Consider the following 16,600-nt stretch of genomic DNA (forward strand, 5'->3'; position numbering starts at 1 on the left):
TGACATTTGTTAATATTTAAATTAAAATGACCTTTCTGTACTACAATGTTCTAATGTTTGTAGACGTTTAGCAGTTGAGACGAGAACCAGTAATTTTAAAATCATCTTAGGGCTAAAATAAAAGTTTCACTAAAATACTTGTACCATGAACATCAATTTAGAACACGCCTTAAAAGAGAGTGTAAAGTTAGGCACTTTATATAGAAGATATGCCGTCAAGAACAAATGCCAAGAAAAAGTATTTGTCTATCAAAATATGCCGAAAGTTTTTCCGCAGTTTCTAGATTCACACACATTTTTTTCATAGCCTTGAAATATGAAAGATATTCGGTGTTATTTCTTTGACAAAGCTATATATTTGTCCTCAATAGTATTTCTATTCATGATTTGATAAAAAGAACATACAATACACCGTTTGGTAAATTTCAAATGAAGAGATAACATGCACGTTTTATAGATCTCGCATGCAACGAATTCCAAAACCAACACTCTATGCTTATTTTAAATAGGACTTAATACACACTAGAACTTTATAGAGACGGGCAAATTCCAGTTAAAGGCGATATACAACTTGCGGGTACTTGAATAGCAAGTTATGCGAAGAGATGTAGTATGTGATTAACACTAGACTGTTTCTTCAATGAATATTTACTGTCTATGTCAAACAAAGTTATTCTCCGATTTAATGAATTCATAGCTACAATAACATCCTACAACCGACACCCACTTACAAGGTTATTATTATTATTATTATTATTATTATTATTATACCAGATTTATATAGAGCCCTTTTCATGATTAACACGTTCAAAGGCTATTTACATAGCACAAACGCAGCCACACAGGGCGCGAAATTCATCCTCTACTAGTACAGAGATCCGAGCGATCTAACCAGAGGGACAGAGGGGACAGAGTGAGAGTAAAGTCCCCAGAACAGAGAAAGGGAGAGAGAGAGAGAGAGAGAGAGAGAGAGAGAGAGAGAGATCCTTTTTAAGGTACAGGTCTGTCTGGCTAACTTAGCCTAGCTCTTTGCGAATAGACATTTTGATTCTTTAACGTGCACGGTGTATAGCACCGATACACGCGAAGCCGTCTTTCCTGGGAAGAACCAGTACAGGTCTCTTAGTTAGGTGGGAGACACTCAAGAGCATCTCAGAAAAATTTCCAGTGCCTGGATCGGGATTCGAACCCCGCACCTCTGGATTGACAGTCATGCGTGTTACCACTAGACCACCATAAGGTTCCTTCCGAATCGCTCGAGACATGTATATTCACAACGTTAAAAAATGAAACATTTGCATACATGTACATGTACAAGTGAAAACGTCCTTGCAGACCAGGTAAAATAATTTTTAAAACGTTAAAGCAAGAAAAGGTATGTCGTTTACATATCATGCCTGTACGTGAATTATGGTTTCACCTGTTAGGGACCACTTTAATTTATTCTATTCTAGAATGTACAAAAATGTTTGAAACCCTTCAATAATGACTTTTCTTCTTGTCGTTTCATGGCAGTGGTCCGCTGTGTTCCGTTCATGAATTTTTAACCAATGTCTATTATTAATAATCATACTTGCATTTGATTGAGTATTTGTGTACATATTCGTTATAGCATGTACTTTCGTTTTTAAAATGTCTGCGTTCTTACCACGTTGCTGCTCCTATTAGATATATGCCCTTTTAATAAGTTTTTTTTATCAACAACATCCAGGTAACTCAAAGCATATATTGTGCCTCTAATTTTGTTACATCATATGCAATATATCCACTCCGACATCATTGAATAAAAGGATTGGTGTCCATTTATAATTAGTGTTGTTTAGTTATGTACATATCGTTATTGTAGGACACACTGATAAATCTAGAGGTATTTCGACACGTCTTTTGCCATAAATTACCTATATAATGATACACTAAATTCTTTCCAAAATAAGATAATTTGTAAAATATTGCTTAGTAATTACTTGTCAAGAAACTAATTACTTCGAATTCAATTTATGTTTAAATAATGGAAGTTCTTTTCCAATTCAAATGCTGTTACATCTATGACTATGAGTAAAGTCCTATAACAAAATTGATTACGATGCAAATGTGCAAATGCAATAGCCTTTCAACTTGCAATATGTAATTAAGACCTAGTGACAATTTCTTCTAAAACATTAGTTCAGTCAACTCGTTAATGAGTAGAAAAAAAGATTCATCCTTTTTGTTAACCAATAATTAAAGCAACTGCTGACGATGCATTTCCCTAACGGCAAACACGCTACCGTTAAATACGTTAACAGAGGCAAAATCAATTTAGAAGTCCATTAACTACTTGCAGTTGTACGACAACTTTCTTGAAATTGTTGAAATTGTCACGAAGGTAACGAACAATTAGTTTTTTTTGAAACGCAGAATTTTAAGAAATTCAACGCATTAACTTGACATCAATTTGCATGTTAAATGCATGTTATAAAAGTGGAAGTTTAACAAAGATATTTCTTACAGAGTTGAAGCAACGAAATAGGAAGATTTTTTTCAATATACATTCTGTAGATCAACGCAGTCAAATAAAAGTTAACATAAAAAAGCCTTTTACATGTATAACTGATAATGGCGTTGGATCAAAACTTATTAAGAACACACAATAAACAATAGGAATTTAACGATACGTATGCACTGTAAGGAGTATATTAAGACAAAGGTACTTTAAAGGATTATAGTCGCAGTCGGGTGATTGTGACAATGATCAATGTCCCAACAAAAATCTCTTCGCCGTAAATTATACCGGGTGCTAGCAGGGAAATTATCTGCAACTAAATTCTGTAGGCAACACTACCAAGGGCGTAAAGCAAACTGGTGGAAGAGCATGGACATTACGTATGTTTCCATAATGTCAATGATGGATGATGATAAAAACAGCAACGCAACAAATGGCATTACAATTTAAATTACGTAGCATCCAAGTTTAAGATATTTTGTTACATGTACTATGAACGTCGGTTTACTTTTATTGAGCCACAGGTCGAACATGCAAAATGAGTTTTTTATGTAATAAGATTACTGTGAACCAATTAAGATAGTTCTCATACTCCCGCATTAATAGCTTGAGATACTGTTCCCTCCTGGAAAAGGTGCCTGTTCTATAACTTCAGATCCCATTTCTTAGTTCCTGCCAATTCTTTTCTCATCAACGGCAAGCTCATTATTTTCACTGGGACCATACGCCGCTTTTTATGGAACTGGACTCTATCAGAGAACGTTCCATGTATACCGCCGTTTGAACACATCTGTGGATGCCTCTAAATTGTCCTTTTTGAACTTGCAACATGTGTAAATGTTCTACCGAACCCGTGGCTAGACGGCTTGATAGCAGCATGCATTTCTACTACCGTCCTTGAATAGGTTCAATTAAACTGAGCCTACAACTAAGTCATTTCTATCGTGTTGGGCGGCCTTTGGAGTTTCCAGTTTGATTTCTATTTTACTATCGGAAGACTAATTTATGCACAATTTGGAACATTTTCGTAAAGGTTTGACTAAAACCCTTATTAGCTACAAAACAAATTAAATAAATCATTAAGTTCTATAAGTCTGACGAAATAGAGCGTAAATCAAAATACATTTTTTTTTGTTCTTGAAATTATCAATATACAAGCCAAAGTGGCGCTTTAGGATGTTTCAATGCGCTGTTCTCAAAAATGAATAAAGGCAAAAGTCACAATTAGAGTGAAGCGAATTTATTGTTTTCCTTTTGTAAAGCACTTCAGCGCTGTCAGTGTATTCTATTATCAACAATACTGGTGTTAGAAATTACAGAAATCCTCTACAAACTATCCCATCGCATTTATATTTATGACACCCCATTTTCATACATCACTTCAGAACTCTGAGAATTAATTGTTGAGAACAATTGTTAGCATTATGTTTGTTTTTCTGCGCATTTCTTTCCCCCGAAATTACCCAAAAAGTATGATAAAGAATTCCAAAAATCATATTTAATGCGGAGTTATGCATCATTGAGAAACTGTTTCCGACAAAGTGCTGACAACCTGCGTCATTAAGATAATTTGTATAACTGCAACTGTAAATGTTGATGATAAACAAGGAACATAATAAAGATATAAACAAGTTCCTACAAAACCTAGTGGAAATCCTTGAATCCGAAACCAATGTCATACAGATTTCATATTAGCTTAGTTACTCAGTTATAATTATGAACATTCAAATGTATAATATGCAATATCTATAATACAATTTCTAATGTGATTATAAAACTTTTAGAAGTTATAAATAGATGGAAATTCCTATAACTCGTACACTATGGACAAAATCTGCCGTTCTCTGCTGTTTCTCGTGAATCTGTGGGCGAAGAAAGGAATACATTGTACTTAATATTTGTACAGATGAAAAGTGCTTTGTCAGTATATGTCTGCATTTAAGTTACAGGTGGAATGGTATGTTGGGGAGCACCTTTAGACAAGCTACGCTAGGGAGCAGATATGTTCTATTTCATTCACTTTCGAAATCAGGCTGGAGTGGTCTGGTATTCAGATGGATTGAGTGACTAGACGAAATGGGTAATATCTGCTCCCCATGGCTGCTTTTCTAAACGTGATCCCCAGCAATTTTATTAGTAATTTTACATGTAGCCTAAATATAAGCATAAACTGACATAAAACTTTTCTTATCGCAATATGTTACTGCCATATATTCATTAACAATAACAGAGAACGACAGATTCTGACAGGTTTTTGTTTACCATTTCCCGTTATATCACTGCTTAAATGTGCGGGAAATAAAAGGGATTGTCGTTGATATATGTGAATGCAAACGACCTTCGTCTGGTTTATGAAAACCAGTAATAAGAAAAACGTTACATGAATTGAAATGCATTGACACAAATTCTGCTACAAGTCATAGCATTTGGTAAGGTGGTATGTCCTCAGTGCTGTAGTATGTACGGCTCGTATCACTAGCTGGAAGACAAGGCCACTTTTTCATTTCACTTTTCTGCTATATGGAAAACTTTGATAGTTTTCAACATGGTTGATAATTCTTCCTATTTCAGTTAGTCATAAATAATAAGTGTGTGTGATAACAGTAGACAATTACTGTTGAATAGTTGGTTATCTGTCACCCTGAATTGCATTGTAAAGAATGACTGTACATATCATTTAGAATAAGTTATGTAAATTGTAAGCGACATTCCCTGTCGTTCTCATATACGGACTAATAAGGATGTAACGTCCAGGGGGAATAATTTATGACGCTTAGCATATTTCAATAATTAGTCATTTGTCTTAATGGTCGTGGAAGGGTGTCCGTTCGAAGCATTCGTTGGAGAGATTATCATTTCACACGAAATCATGCTGTACAAGTACTAAACATAAGGATATTTATCCTTTTCCAAAACACGGGGCCAATTAGCGGCTGTCAACTGCAATATCTATAAATGCTAAAAGATCGTTGCCTGACAGGAAGTGTTCTATTGTCTCGTCCAGAACGCGATAAAAGACAGGAAAATAGTTTAATGAAGTCCTATATAGTCTCACTAAACGGACATATATTACCATTAATGGAGAATGCTCCGGCCAAAGCCACATACGTTTGCCTTTTCTAGGGTTCTAACTTTACGACCATTTGTTGCAATTGGTGATAGGCCGTTAAATGCAGTATAATTCAAAGCGTTATGCCTGATATTTAATGGTCAATGCCAATTCAGGCGAGTTTTAGCTTAACAATCAATATTAAGTATTTTCTTTCTTTTAGACTTCTTGCCAATTTAACCAATGTGATTCGTGGCATTGACAAACAATTCGATTCTGACGAAATGTTCATTGGACCAAAACGAACTATATTTGATTTTCTGCTGAGTTTATTATGAATGCGTAATGCGGTCTAGTTTATTATAAAGGGTCACATGCGACTTTGGCCAATATTTTAGATTTCAGAAATTTAAATAATTTCTTGTTGAAACCTGAAAAAGGATGGGTAGAAAATATAAAATTTAAAAGTTTATTATTATTTTCTACTGCCTTAATCTTATGTTGGTAAAAATAATTTTGGTATATTCTGAGGGCAAATAAATGTTCGATATCGTTATGAATTGTAATGTAAGGACAGTTTAGATTGAAGTCTAATATTCTAAAAATTTAGAATGTTTTGCCGTTTTATATTTTGCATATTCGATGGTGGTGGAGGATGGGTTGGAATTTGACCCAAATCTATACGCACTTTTTTGTCATAATAAAGATTTTGCTTTTTGGTTATTCATAGTAGTAAGACGTTGATATTTGTAATGACTTTCTTTCTGGTATAATCTGTAGGAATAATACTGGAGCAGGGATTAGCTAAGTTTTTTCCTTTTTAGTAGAAGTGTTTGAAATATTTACATTTGTTTCGTAACATTATCTTTCATAACGAGAGCCTTTATATAAATCACCGATTTATAGTTCATACTACTGAACGATCTATAGTAAATGTTCAACATTAACTTTTGATGAGCAAAGGTCCACTCACGTATAGGGAAGTCGGTCACATGAATATTATGTTAGATGAGCCTCGGTAACAGATTTCTGAGCAAAGTGTCAAGGATTTCAGGACGACTTCTAATTGATGTGCCGTCATCGAAAACGACAGTAGGTTGGTATTTCACAGAATTCATATGTCTGTTCAATATGTAACTTCTTTTTGATAATAAAGTGTTTTGCCTAAAATTTGATCACTATTTAGATTATGTAAATATCCAAATAAAACTTATTCCTTAAATGTCATGGATTTCATGATGACCCATTTTATACGTCACGAATTTCTGTCTACAGTATTCAAATATCAATAAGCTACCAACAGGTAGTCTGTGTTCAGACCTTGTGTTTTGGTCACAGGAGATAACTTATGAAGCTATTCAAATTTTGTATAATTATGTCCATTGTCTTCTCAAAACACAAATGTTCAGAGCCAAGACCGATGACGTCAGAATATATCACAGAATTATTATTTTTCTAAAAAAAAAGATTATCTAGTCGGTAGCCAGACTAACCAACAGGTTGCCGTAAACATTGGTGACAGTTTATGTCAGAACAAATTCTCATATCGCATCTGGAAGTTAAGTTGTAAGATTATGTTCTGTTTTCAAATCCGTATGTACTTATTCTATTACCTTGTCAGCAGTTTTTAAATCGCCAATGAATCTGGTGGACTTTGCATCAAATAGGATAGCAATATAGTCCAAAATTCTTCTGTGCTGGACTAAAACGTACGGTGGTATGTTTAGGACATATGTTATTTTTTTAAGATTAAATTATCTCGTGCGCACGACATCTTATCTTGAGCGATAAACATCTTATCTCGTGCGCACGACATCTTATCTTGAGCGATCAACATATTATCTCGTGGGCACAACATCTTATCTTGAGCGATCAACATCTTATCTCGAGCGATCAACATATTATCTTGAGCGATCAACATCTTATCTCGAGCGATCAACAGATTATCTTGAGCGATCAACATATTATCTTGAGCGATCAACATATTATCTCCTGCGCACGACATCTTATCTTGAGCGATCAACATCTTATCTCGAGCGATCAACATCTTATCTTGAGCGATCGACATATTATCTTGAGCGATCAACATCTTATCTTGAGCGATCAACATATTATCTTGAGCGATCAGCATCTTATCTCGTGCGATCAACATCTTATTTCGTGCGCACGACATCTTATCTTGAGCGATCAACATCTTATCTCGAGCGATCAACATGTTATCTTGAGCGATCAACATATTATCTCGAGCGATCAACATCTTATCTTGAGCGATCAACATATTATCTCGAGAGATCAACATATTATCTTGAGCGATCAACATATTATCTTGAGCGATCAAAATCTTATATCGAACGATCAACATATTATCTTGAGCGATCAGCATCTTATATCGAGCGATCAACATATTATCTTGAGCGATCAACATATTATCTTGAGCGAGCAACATCTTATCTCGAGCGATCAATATCTTATTTCGTGCGCACGACATCTTATCTTGAGCGATCAACATCTTATCTCGAGCGATCAACATCTTATCTCGAGCGATCAACATCTTATCTTGTGCGATCAACATCTTATCTCGAGCGCACGACATCTTATTTATATATATTAAGGCCCTTTGTGTGTGCATTTAGGTCATCAGTAAAACATACGGACAAGTTGTTAATTAGGGTCCCGCCTATTCCGCTGTTATTTAAACTTCCCACAAGTACATGTACAAGTTTATCACATCAATTGGGAAAGCAATGCATATAATTGGTCATCCTATCTTCAAAATCAAATGAACATAACCAATGATGCATACTGCATGTTAGAACTGCAACAAATTTCAGTTCGACTGATAAATTCGCGCAGCGAAGTTGCATGTATGAATTAAGGGAAAACAAGGAAAATCGTTTAATATATGGGCGAAGTATGGAAGCCCTGGAGGGACAATTGATTTCCGTACTTCCCACTTCTGACTTCTAACTTTTGCACTTCTCACTTCCAACTTCTTGACTTCCTACTTCTAACTTCCGCACTTCTGACTTCTAACTTTCACACTTCTGACTTCCAACTTCCTGACTTTCAACTTCTGATTTCAAACTTCCACACTTCTTACTTCCGACTTCTTGACTTCTAACTTCCTTCTTCTAACTTCCGCACTTCTGACTTCTAACTTCCGCACTTCTAACTTCCAGACTTTCGACTTCTGATTTCCAACTTCCACACTTCTTAGTTCAGACTTTTTGACTTCTTACTTCCCTCTTCTAACTTCCGCACTTCTGGCTTCTAACTTCCGCACTTCTGACTTCTAACTTCCTGCCTTTCGACTTCTGATTTCCAACTTCCAAACTTCTTACTTCCGACTTCTTACTTCCCTCTTCTAACTATCGCACTTCTGACTTCTTACTTTCACACTTCTGACTTCTAACTTCCTGACTTCCGACTTCCAACTTCCGCACATCTGACTGCCAACTTTCCTTTTTTGGAAGTCAATAGTAAGAAGTGTGGAAGTTGGAAGTCGAAAGTATGAAGTCAGGAAGCTGGAAGTCAGAAGTGGGAAGTTAGATGTCAAAAGTGCGAAAGTTAGAAGAAGGAAGTAAGAAGTCAAAAGTCGGAAGTAAGAAGTGTGGAAGTTGGATAAAGAAGTCTAAAGTCGGGAAGTTGGAAGTCAGAAGTGCGGAAGTTAGAAGTCAGAAGTGTGGAAGTTAGAAGTAGGAAGTAGGAAGTCAAGAAGTTGGAAGTGAGAAGTGCAAAAGTTAGAAGTCAGAAGTGGGAAGTACGGAAGTCAGTTGTACCTCCAGGGCTTCCATAGCGAAGCCTACATACTATTTTTTTTGTCAAGGACTTAAATTTATTTCTTTGCATCATCACTGATTTTTTGCTGCCTTTTTTTATCAGTTTCCGTATTTAAATGTCTAACACTGCAAACATGTGAAACGGTTATAAGTATAATCTAAATAAAAACAAAAACGGTGGCAGCCATATGTTTTTACTAATGATCTGAATTCACACAAAGGTCCTTAATATATATTGATAAGATGACCATGAAAAGATGTTGATCGCTCGAGATAATATGTTGATCGCTCAAGATGATATGTTAATCGCTCAAGATAATATGTTGATCGCTCAAGATAACATGCCGTGCGCACGAGATAAGATGTTGATCGCTCAAGATAATATGTTGATCGCTCAAGATAATATGTTGATCGCTCGAGATAAGATGTTGATCGCTCAAGATAATATGCTGATCGCTCGAGAAAAGATGTTGATCGCTCAAAATAAGATGTCGTGCGCACGAAATAAGATGTTGATCGCTCAAGATAATATGTTGATCGCTCGAGATAAGATGTTGATCGCTCGAGATAATATGTTGATCGCTCGAGATAAGATGTTGATCGCTCAAGATAAGATGTCGTGCGCACGAAATAAGATGTTGATCGTTCAAGATAATATGTTGATCGCTCGAGATAAGATGTTGATCGCTCAAGATAATATGTTGATCGCTCAAGATAATATGTTGATCGCTCGAGATAAGATGTTGATCGCTCAAGATAAGATGTCGTGCGCACGAGATAAGATGTTGATCGCTCCAGATAAGATGTCGTGCGCACGAAATAAGATGTTGATCGCTCAAGATAAGATGTTGATCGCTCAAGATAACATGTTGATCGCTCCAGATAAGATGTCGTGCGCTGTTGATGTTGATCGCTCAAGATAAGATGTTGATCGCTCAAGATAAGATGTCGTGCGCACGAGATAAGATGTTGATCGCTCAAGATAAGATGTCGTGCGCACGAAATAAGATGTTGATCGCTCAAGATAAGCTGTTGATCGCTCAAGATAATATGTTGATCGCTCGAGATAAGATGTTGATCGCTCAAGATAAGATGTCGTGTGCACGAGATAAGATGTTGATCGCTCAAGATAATTTAATCCTAAAAAAATAATTGCATGTCCTAAACATACCACCGTAAAAACGCATAATATTAGTTTTCAATAAATATATGGTATGTATATGGTATTTTATTATAATTGTATTGAAAGTTAGTCCTTGATTTGCCTTAATCAGGAAAACAAATTTATTTGTAAACGACCGTGCATGATTACCTACAAAGTGCGACTTCACTCTGCAACCAACGATCTTATGCATCCATTTATAACTTCCAAATCAGAAAAATAACACCAAAATGACGTTTCTAAAATAATCTTAGTATACATAGAATAAGTTATACTTCTGTATTTAAGAATTTATCCTGACTAGAAAATGACTACGGCTGGGAGAGATAAGAATGGAAGAAGAATATAACTATATGATTTTTTTTGCTGGGTTTAACGTCGCACCGACATAATTATAGGTCATATGAAGGAAGACTCCAGGTACCCCCACGCCCCGTGCATTATTTAATCACTAGCGGCCACCTGGGTAGAACCACCGACCTTCCGTAAGGCAGCTTGATGGCTTCCTCACATGAAAAATTCAACGCCCCGAGTGAGGCTCGAACCACATCGATGAGGGACAAGTGATTTGAAGTCAGCGACCTTAACCACTCGGCCACGGAGGCTCCTACTATAGGATTATACAAACGTATTGTTATTAATGACATTAACATAATCTCTTCCATGTTTTGTGGTAAAGGGATTTACTGCACTTTTGACAGTTGTACTTTGATTCTTTCCAACATGCGAATTGACTGATTACAAACCTTGAATTAACAATCTCGCATTCGTCGTTTTTTCCGCTATTGTACAAACAAATAAAACGTTAATATTTCTTTAATTTTAACAACCATTAACGAATACAGAAGTTTTTCATGCCCTTTATATAGTTTGGTAAGTTCATATTTGTAACTTTAATCTATTTTTGCTTATACTAGACTGATTTCGCTCTGTTCTATATATGAAATGGTGGACGTCATCAAATTAAGTTTTGTTCCGCGCGGGGGAATGTGCCAGGTTATTTGACTCGACAGCATTCTACCCGGAGTAAATTTAAGCATTATGTAGTTTAAGGATTTATTGACGTAGACGCCATAGTTAGTCTATAGTTCAAACGTGTTTAACTTTAGTCCATGGAGTCAGTTAATAATGTTTGTCATCTGGGAGCTATGGTATTGTTGTAAAACGTTTTGATCAAAATGTTTGTGCGAGCATTTTATATGTAATTAGACATATTAATGTCGGTTAACATGTACTGAAATTTCAATGGCATTAGAAAAAAAACGTAACATTTATAGTTCATGTCGCTGTGCATTATGCCTAACGCTCTCTTGGAATTTATCTGTATTTTCTATACATAAACGGTTACCGTAGAGAAATATGGTGCTTTTAAAGTAACTATTAAAGTCTCGAGAACAACATTTATTTGTTCTCAAAAATTAATTACTGAGCTGACTTGAAGCAAACTTTTAACGTTTCCCAAATGGGAACCTAATGATTGATGTAATCATAACCATCAAGGTTTGATAAAAACTATTTTGCAGATATGAATAATATAGTGGCATCAACTAAAGTTATTTTACCAATAACAAAATATATGAAAGTGAAATCAATATTCAGACAATATGATTTATCATATTCACATTAAGGCAAAACGTCTATTCTGCGTTTTCTCTTGAAATATTGGTACTATCTTCACTACAAAATAAATCGGTCGTAAAATAAAACCACAATGCATTAGATGAAATATCTAGATATTTTAGTTAGTTAATACATAGTTCATTTACCATTTTTGTCTTCCACGTGATGCATGTCAAGTGTACATCAAATTTGCCTTCATCTGAAAACTAGGAACGGCGGCAAAGTTGCAACTGTTTATAAATACGTGTTTTGTTGCCCGGATATTTAGATAATACTTGCTGGAAAAGTCGTCATGAAATATGGTATTGCAATAATGCGTATTGTTATTCATTATCAGACAGATATAAAGGAGATATCTACGGAAATGCCAAAACTAAATTATCTCATGTGGACAAAAATGAGCTGTTGAATGTAGCTGTTGGCATACCAAAAGTAATTAAATTGATAACTGAAAGTGATACAGAAAACGCGTCTACGCCATTTTTTTATTCTGATGAATAACAATTTCACAGTTAGTTTCAATCTAATGTTGTTAGACATCCGCTAAATTACAAATTATGCATATAATTTTTTTTATATATGTAATATGTTTTACGCATAATAACGCTTTGATAAATTCGATTTTAGTGTTTACAGAAAAAATATATATCACTATAAAGGAAAGTACGTTGTGTCTGTGGCAATTTTCTTTAAAACTATTGATGTTCTAAAAAGAGCTGATTAACATTTATCGCTTTTTTCTTATATACCTACTAATAATGGTCTACCCTTGGGAATAGTGGACCCCATTTAGCGTATGTCCTTACTTAATTATTTCTATTATCCCACATCGAAGTTTATTGACCATGACGTCTAACAGAATTATCATCATTTTACATGAGACTTGCCTTATGTAATGAATTTAAGACAACGATAGTGATATATTTTCTCAGTTTTCCTGAATAACTGAACAGACGGCTTTATACTTCAGTTACATGATCACAAGACGACAGGAGTTCAAAATGCTTTCTATCAGCACAGTATGATTTTTACAGATGTATAGTCTGACCAGACACAAAGGTTGATACTTTCACAATGAAGACCCTCTGCCTTAACTACCATTTCAATTGTATTCATTATTTTATGATTATTTCTCCAAATTACCGCAGTTAATAGGTCAGTTATCCGGTCTGTGAAAGCTACGATACTTCTGGGTAACATGTAATCGCTTATGTCTCCCCTAAGTGCTACGTCGCAACTGGTAGAAGCTAATTAGGCTTAGATGTTATGTTATAAATAGATTCTTTTGATGTTTGTGCGCCGTAAAGCGTTAAATCCTCTCGTTGATAAATATACACAAAATGGTTCCTGGTATTAATATCTTGCCAAATATCTTATGATTATGTACGACAAAATATTAGTTTTCATTAAGGTCCATTTAAGATTGGATTGGACAAAGTCACACTTTAATACCACTCGATTCACACCGGTGGGCCGGTGGTCTAGTGGTAACACGCTTGACTGCTATACACCGGACACGTTAAAGAACCAGACCGTCTATTCGCAAAAGAGCTAGGTTAAGTTAGCCGGACATGCCTGTATCTCTCTCTATTCTCGGGGCTTTACCTCACTCTGTCCCTCTGGTCAGATCGCTCTGTGTCTGTACTAGTAGAGGATAAATTTCACGCCCTGTGTGGCTGCGTTTGCTATATGTAAAGCGCCTTTGAACGTGTTTTAGCATGAAAAGGGCACTATATAAATCTGGTATAATAATAATAATAATAATGATTCGAAAAGCATTGTTATTCCACTATTTGTATCATTCGCGCTGCTTATATAAATATCATAAAATGCTTTAAAACGTTTCATATAAGTACAACTATTCCCTAAGCTATACTGGATAAACAATTTTCTCGTTCTATTTAGTTTCTTAAAAAGCAAGTACAAAACAAATCCTACAGGAAAAGAACGCAACGGCTCACACAACACTCAAAACCATTGTGAGATACTGACATACGATTTTAGTTTAGTTCATACACACAATATCTTTTGTTTAATACGTAGTTGGAATTGCTTCGTACGTCGTAAAGATAGTAGAATAAAATTAATGTTGTCAGGTTGAGAATAATTATAATGATATACACCGTACTTGCTTTATTTTGAAACACTATCGATGACTGTTTTGGTCTTCCTAATAACAAAATATAAGAAGCCGGATACATCGACTACTCGAGCGGAAAAGTATCGACTTAACAAAGAGAAGTGTTTCAGAGGACACAACAAACAACTTATTGACAATCGTTTATGTTACTGCCAGATTGTATATCATATAATGCACTTGAAATTATTACTAATATCAGAAATACACGACCAGTACCAGGCCTGGATCCAGAAATATGACTGGAGGGGGCACTAGGCTAGAACGAAGACGTCACCAACGAGCGCCGAGAGCGGGTAGGTATGGGGAGGGGAGACCTCTGCCCATGTTTTGGGGTGGGGTTGGGGTGTTGGGGTCAGGGTCTCCCCCTGGAATGTTTTGAAAACAGGTATGAAATGGATGCCTCTGGTGCATTTACTGGTGTTGGTACTACCATCATTTTAAGGGGTTCAGGGGGCTCTCCTCTTGACGTCTGAAATACAGGCATGAAGTCGTGGCCTCTGGTGCATTTTTAGGTCTAAATTGTGAGCTAATGGAGGGGTTAGACCCCTATTGATGGGAGAGTGAGGGGGCAGTTGCCCTGGAAATTTTTGAAATACAGGTATGAAATAGAGGCCTATGGTGCAATTTTAGGTCTAAATTTTGAGGTAATGGAGGGGTTAGACCCCTCTTGATGAAGGGGGTGGGGGTCAGGGGACTGTCGAAAGTTTGAAATACAGGTATGAAATGGTGGCCTCTGGTGCGTTTCTGGGTCTAAATTTTGAGAAAATATTATTCCTTTGCCAAAATAGTAGAGTGCATCTTTGATGAGTATAGGTCACTTCTCAGCCAAATTGGGGACACGATCCCCCTCGGCCCGGCCCTGGATCCGGGCCTGAGTACTACAGTGCAACCTATGGAATGTCAACGGAACATTTCCTCAAATGATGACATTTGCCACTTGATAACATTCAGATTTGATGACCGTTTCTTCCAACTGGTGATAAGGCGTTGATTACTGGAATGACAATTAACATATTACTGTAGTTGTTTTATTGTACTTGGGATAATAGGCTAGACAAAGGTTATCTCAAATAACGGTTGACAGACTGTTGTGAAGCTATGTTTCATTTCCAGTATTATTGGGCTATTAATTACATTAAAACAATGGTACTAAAATGAAATTAGTTTGTCATATAGTGTTTAGGCGATGCTATTTCTATTGAAATGATATAAAGGTTTTGTCTCTTTTTACACACCTCATATTGATAGTGTGACACCGTGTCAATTATGTTGTGAAATAACATTTTTGTGTCAATTCGCTATACAATCTAACTCACACATTAGACTCTCAGTTCTATGATACCATCGTGTTAACTAAATACTAAAAGTTTAAATAGCACCAATGTGAACTATATATTAAACCTGATTTGACGAAATGTTTTTATTCCCTCCATCTATCAACCTACTATTGTAATGGAATGTTTCCCCGAGTTTCTGACAAATACAAACATAAGGCACCTGCCTTTTTTGTATATGGTTTGAATACTCGCAAATGTTCACTACTTACTGTTAAAACTCTCTTAACAATAAACGAAAATCACCTTGTTTTCAGTTCTAATAAATGAACTGGACGTTTAATAGACCTGGAATATAACAGGTTCCTATAACGTTCTCTAATTAAGCCAGTACTGTAATTAGATAGGCATTTCTTTCATAATAACGCAATTAAGATACTTTTTTTGAGGAAGTGCGTTTTGATTAATACAAAACTAAATTTGATCAAAGAGCTAAAAATTTCTAGTTCAATAAAGACAACATATTGTCTTACCCCAAATAAATGTTAAAACAATGCTTACATTCTGTGGTAACCTCATATACCCGAAGATTTTTATTCATTTTTAATTACAGTACTCCCTGCTTAAGTGAAGTTCACAGATTTTTGAAACAATAATTCATGTCAATGTTATTAGTATTTGTACTGTTAATGGTAAAAGCGGTTCTGTCACAGCACACAAATTGCAAATGATATATTGAAGACTGATATTAACATACTTCTTGATTTTGTAAGACCTTTCCAAACATGTATAGGGTTATATACTGTCTAAATCAAATAACGGAAATATACAACCTTTGAAGATAATATATCATAAAACGTTATACACCACATCAAAATCAGGACTGATGAATAACAGATAATATTTCAAAGAAAAGGCACTCCATATCAGGTAATGTTCTTATGTTGTATCTAATAAAAGCATCATCTTAAACCAGTAAGATAAGACCTGTAAATAAAGTGAAGAACGAAACTGTGTTACAATCCTCTTTGAATACTTAGTTGTTTTGTGTCATATTCTGTTGAAAATGATATATTTCTTTAGTTATGAAAATC

Source organism: Mercenaria mercenaria, chromosome 1 (assembly GCF_021730395.1).
Source record: "Mercenaria mercenaria strain notata chromosome 1, MADL_Memer_1, whole genome shotgun sequence".
In the NCBI taxonomy this organism is placed as follows: Eukaryota; Metazoa; Mollusca; class Bivalvia; order Venerida; family Veneridae; genus Mercenaria; species Mercenaria mercenaria.